This window comes from Alosa pseudoharengus, unplaced genomic scaffold, assembly GCF_046254945.1.
Source record: "Alosa pseudoharengus isolate Yale_2024_CS ecotype anadromous, Long Island Sound unplaced genomic scaffold, YU_APseudo_1.1 YU_APseudo_1.1_scf_20, whole genome shotgun sequence".
NCBI lineage: Eukaryota > Metazoa > Chordata > Actinopteri > Clupeiformes > Clupeidae > Alosa > Alosa pseudoharengus.
This window is the reverse complement of record NW_027468664.1, coordinates 26,157,001-26,162,000: the sequence shown is the minus strand read 5'-3', so window position 1 is coordinate 26,162,000 and position 5,000 is coordinate 26,157,001. Positions and strand designations below refer to the sequence as shown.

Below are 5,000 nucleotides of genomic sequence, written 5' to 3'. Positions count from 1 at the left end.
CGACTTGTTAGCGAGTTTTGTTATTGTTTTCTACATAGTTCCGAAATGGGACGGGAAATGTAAATTGTGGACCAAGCAGGGTTAGACGGAATGTGAAATGCTATGCGCTGAGCGATGCCTCGGGGTTAACTGAAAACCAGTATGGGCAAAAGCACCTCTTACCTTACCCGGAGTGCACTTCTTTATAAAAAACAAAAAAACAATAGAGCTCAGGGTTGGACTGTTCGTTTAAGTTTTGTGTTGAACTTAGGTTGTGTTGTGTTAAAATGCATTGTATGAACTTGTGCAAAATAAGATTTAATTTTTGAAAGAGTAGACAGGATACTTTTCTTAAAAGTACCCGAAACCTTGAAGAATTAAGAGTTTGCGCGTGAGAATGGGGAGGTTACGCATTAGGTGCACATATTGTGGAGAGTCTTTGTCATTCTGCACTGTAAAATGTGACAAGAATTGCGCTTGGTGGCTTGGCTTTTTTATGTCATTATCTTAAGTCTCTATGAGTTTTTACGGTTTGCTAGTTTTGTGTATGGAATACATAGTAATAGCAGTCACATTTGTCCTGCTAAATTACAAGTGGTTGCGCCCCCGAGAGCTGTCCGAGATCGACAGACAATCCCTAAAATAGATAATCCACGCAAATCTGTAGTGTAGACGGAATTGGCAAACCAAACCCGAACGGGATTTTGACCAGCGTTTGCGTATAGCTGACGCTGTTTTTTACACCTTGTAAGTCTACCCCTTAGATGTGCCAAGATAAAAGAAAGAGAAGAGTTGAGCAAAGTTGTCTGTCTTTCCCCGTGTGTGTGTGTGTATCCGTCCTAGGCTTCCGTGTGATTATCCCGTTCTCTGTGCGTAAATGCAGGGTCTTGTATAGGCTTGCTTGACAGGTTTAAGTATCAGATTCTGGATTTGACACAAGACGTAGGACACATTGAGCCTTCATGGTTCCCGGTGACTGCACATTTTGAGCCATACTTACATCGGACCCGTTTTCTGTGCAATGAAGTTGGTAGAGTTCCGTATTACATTTCCAGTCTATCAGGGCGAGTTGTCTGGGCAGGGTTGAATTTCCTTTGAAACCGTGAATTAAGACCATGTAACCTTGGCCTGGTCCTCAAACATAGCTTTGTTATGCCTAAAAGCAAAAGTAAGGAGATATGCAATTTGAATACTCTGTAGTCAGTTTATGTCTTCCTAGTTAATTGCAATGTGCACAAAGCTACTCTTCTTGCAGAGGCTTTGTCGGCGCAACCACCCCCTATAGTTTGAAGCAGCTTTAATTTTGTGCATTATACTACACAGAAAAATGTGGCATTAGACAGCTTGCGCACCAGATGGCTTAAAAGTGAAACCCACTTGTTTGGGCTTCACTTAGAGGCTCGACATTTGATCTCAGATTGCCGCGCTCCGAGTTTTGGTCTGCAAATTTGCGCATGTGAGAAGACGTTCGTTTAGATCAGGATTACCGGACGTGATTGGAGACTGCGGCCTTCCAGGTGCCATCTTGGACAGTTATCGGAAGTTCTCTTGGCAAGTCAAGTTAGGAACATGCCTGTGTTGCTTTCGACTTCCTTCTTGGATTATTTGAAGTCCAGAGCTCATGCTCACACATCCCAAACCTGTCATATCAGATTCTCTCTCTCTCTCTCTCTCTCTCTCTCTCTCTCTCTCTCTCTCACACACACACACACACACACACACACACACACACACTCACTCACTCACTCACATTCAGGGAAAGAGAGAGGAGAGCCTATTATCAGAATGTTTTCAACAGTGCTCTACTTGTTTGTAGTTATGGCAATTTCAGCATACCCTAACTCCCTTCTTGTTAAGCTTGATTTGTTGTCATAAGCTAATGTGGAGGTAGTATTACAGAGGGAGAGTAGTTGTTGGTGTTTGTATTGTCCACAGCCGTCTTCATGTGCTCCAAAACAAGAGTCCCAAATTTGCTGATGTGATTAGGTCACACAGTGCAGCGAGGCTGTAGCCTATTCTTGCCTGTTTATCTGACAGAGGAAGGAGCTCAGCGCATCCCATGTGATCCAGTGCTTCCAGTAAAGAACACACACACACACACACACATACACTCACACACACGCACACAGACATACACAAATTCTTTCAGTCCAAAAAAGAATATCCCCGCCAGAGTACCTTAAAAGGTGAAATGTTCAACATGGAAATTTGTTTCCATGTTTCGTTAGTTAAAAAATGCCATATTGGCAAAAGTCTTGCATTTTCTTTTTAGAACATTCTCCACATAGAGCATTTGAAAGGGTTCTTTCATGGATAGCGGAATGCTATTTCGGGGTTCCATTTTGGAACCCTTTATTCTGTAAGACTGCAGTATGAATGGAGAAATGAAACCCTCTGACATCATCACAACCCCCCGGGGTGTGTGGGTGGGACGTTGGCCCAGTTCTTTTGGATGATTGGTTGCTGTGACGGTGGGCCATCCTCTTTTTTGACTGATTGGGTGATCTGGGAGCGCCCTGATTCCAAATGTGATATGATCTTGATGTGGAGTAATTTCAGTCTCAGTGACTACATAAGGAACAGTGGGAAGAGGGTTATCCTGCACTTGCGGGATGAAGGAAGGAAGCCAAAACTGGTTGGCGTTGTAGGTGTTTTTTTTAGTGCCACATCATTCATAGTAAATAGAAAATTGTCCATCCCAGAGCTAAACATGTTTGTTTTTTTTGGCTTCACATTTTGACATGAGAATATGCTGTGTATGCTTTTTACGGTCACTGATCGGGCACTGAACACTTCAAAGGTCTCTTCAAATGTGATGTGATATTGGAACACCCATCACATCGTGTAATGTCACCAATTTAAGATTCTGGTACCATCCTAGCCACATCCAGGATGTGGCTAGGATGGTATCAAGGATGTTGCTAGGGGACGGTATTCAGGATTTTGCTAGATGGTATCAGAATCTTAAGTTGGTGACATTTCACCGGAGAGTGTTGAAATGGAGTAGTAATCAAGGATTTTTGATTTCACCATGTGATGGATTTTTCCCAGACCCTATCACAAATGTCAAAGGTCACCTTCAAAGGTCTCTCCCATAGATATTGGAAAGCTAGATACCGCATTGTCTGTCGAGTTGTATTACTGTAGGTGGCATCGTAAACATGGCTGCCATATTGCTAGGGGCAACACCTTTACTGTCTATGGGCAACACTTGCTGGTGATCAGAGACACCTGTCTGATTTCCAGTCAGTGTCACATGCCTCTCCATTGGCCTCCAGTGATTGTTGCCCCCACCAAGATGGCGTCGCTATTTACATACGTTCTGGAGCCCAATGCGGTATCTAGCTTTCTAATATCTATGGTCTCTCCTGTCTGTCAGAGTCAGCTGTTGCAGCTGATGATTGATTGATTGGTTGATTGATTGATTGATTGACACAGGATCTGAGGTGAATTATAATGAGAACAATTAATGACTTCTACAAAAACATGTCCTTCCCTTGTCGCAACAGGAACATCATTGTCATCTAATTGAGAGGAATTCTTGATGTTCTTTTTTTATTTTTTATTTTTTTACCGCAATACGAAGTTGAAGATTATGTCATGATTATGACTTGAAAATCAAACGTCCATATTTCATGGATGGTCTCCCCCTAGAACAGATAGAAACAAATTAGCCTTAGATAGAAGTGCAGTTCGCCACATGAGGTTCACCAACTGTGACTGATCATTTGATACTTTCTCTCCCGGCTCACAGTGAAGTTATGTCTCTTGGCCTCAATCCAGTTCAATTTAGATACTTTCTGCCTCGGCATGCTAAGCTGTTCAATGGAAATGTTGAGAGGTGGAAACCATTTAATCGATGGAGTGTGACGGGGGAGAACACTTGGAAGAGTCTCTGCAATTGCGTCAGGTCATAAAACTGACAGTGAAAAATGATTCTCCGTTGGAGAGAGAAACCCGAGCTGTCCTGCTCTCCTTTGACCTCTGTCATACACAGCACCTTGTGACCTGATGAATTAAGTTATATCAGCATTTAGGCATCAGCATTTAAGTGGATTTGAAGATAATTCTGACCCCTTGTCATTTGGAGTGAATTCAATCAGTTTACCACGTAAATGCCACAGACGTGGACAGAATTGAACTGTACCATTGTCCACATTGCCTGAGTTACCTTGCACAGTTGATTGAATCATGCAGTGGCCTTAGTTCTCTCTGGCCATAGTAACAGTACAGTACATTACTGTATCTAATGCCATGTATTACTGTACATTACTGTATCTAATGCCACTGTATCATACTTCCTTTTGTAGCATAATGTGATGATATGGGATGAAAAGGAAATTGCTGTGTAGCGCTTATTGTTGAATCACACTGCGGCCTTTGACGCAAAGACATCCGTGGTTACCGTGGTTATGTAATGCATACTGTCAGTCATATGTTGGTGATCTGTTACGTGGTTTTAGGGTCATTTTCTCAAGCTGTCTTTCCTGATCTGTGTCACTATCTTTGGGGCGCGATAGAGTATCCTACCGTCATGGCCGACCGGCTCAGACCCCGCCCCAAATCAACCCAAATCGGCACGTGACTCGTCACTCTCAATACATTCAACATAAAAAAAACAGCGTCACCTTCAAAGTCACAAAAGTCATTTCAACGTCTCCAAAGTCAAATTAAAGTGGGTCAAATCAAGTTCCACAGAATGAAAATTGTGATTGTTTAGAATGAGGTGTGAAACTACAGTAAGTAAGGGTTGGAAGGACATTAGAGAGGTTTGCAGGGAAGCTAACCCTGGTCCCTGAGACCGCAGATGCTAATTGCAAGTCTATTTCACTTTGGATGCAAATGCCTGCTCCACATCAGTCACTTTACTTTAATTGTTACTTTAATTAGCTATAAACTATTTCTGTCTTGTCAAAACTGCTTGTGTTGCTTTTGGATGAAAGCGTCTGCTAAATAGGACTTTACTTCACCTTACTCTTTTATCTATTTGGGCGTTACCCATGTTAAAATAAATGAATATC

At 42.3% G+C, this 5,000-nt stretch overlaps 1 protein-coding gene across 1 annotated transcript in view; it reads left to right on the top strand.

Annotated features, from left to right (window-relative positions):
• Positions 1-5,000, top strand: part of ntf3 (neurotrophin 3) — a 35,143-nt gene that overhangs the window by 432 nt on the left and 29,711 nt on the right. The window lies entirely within an intron of this gene.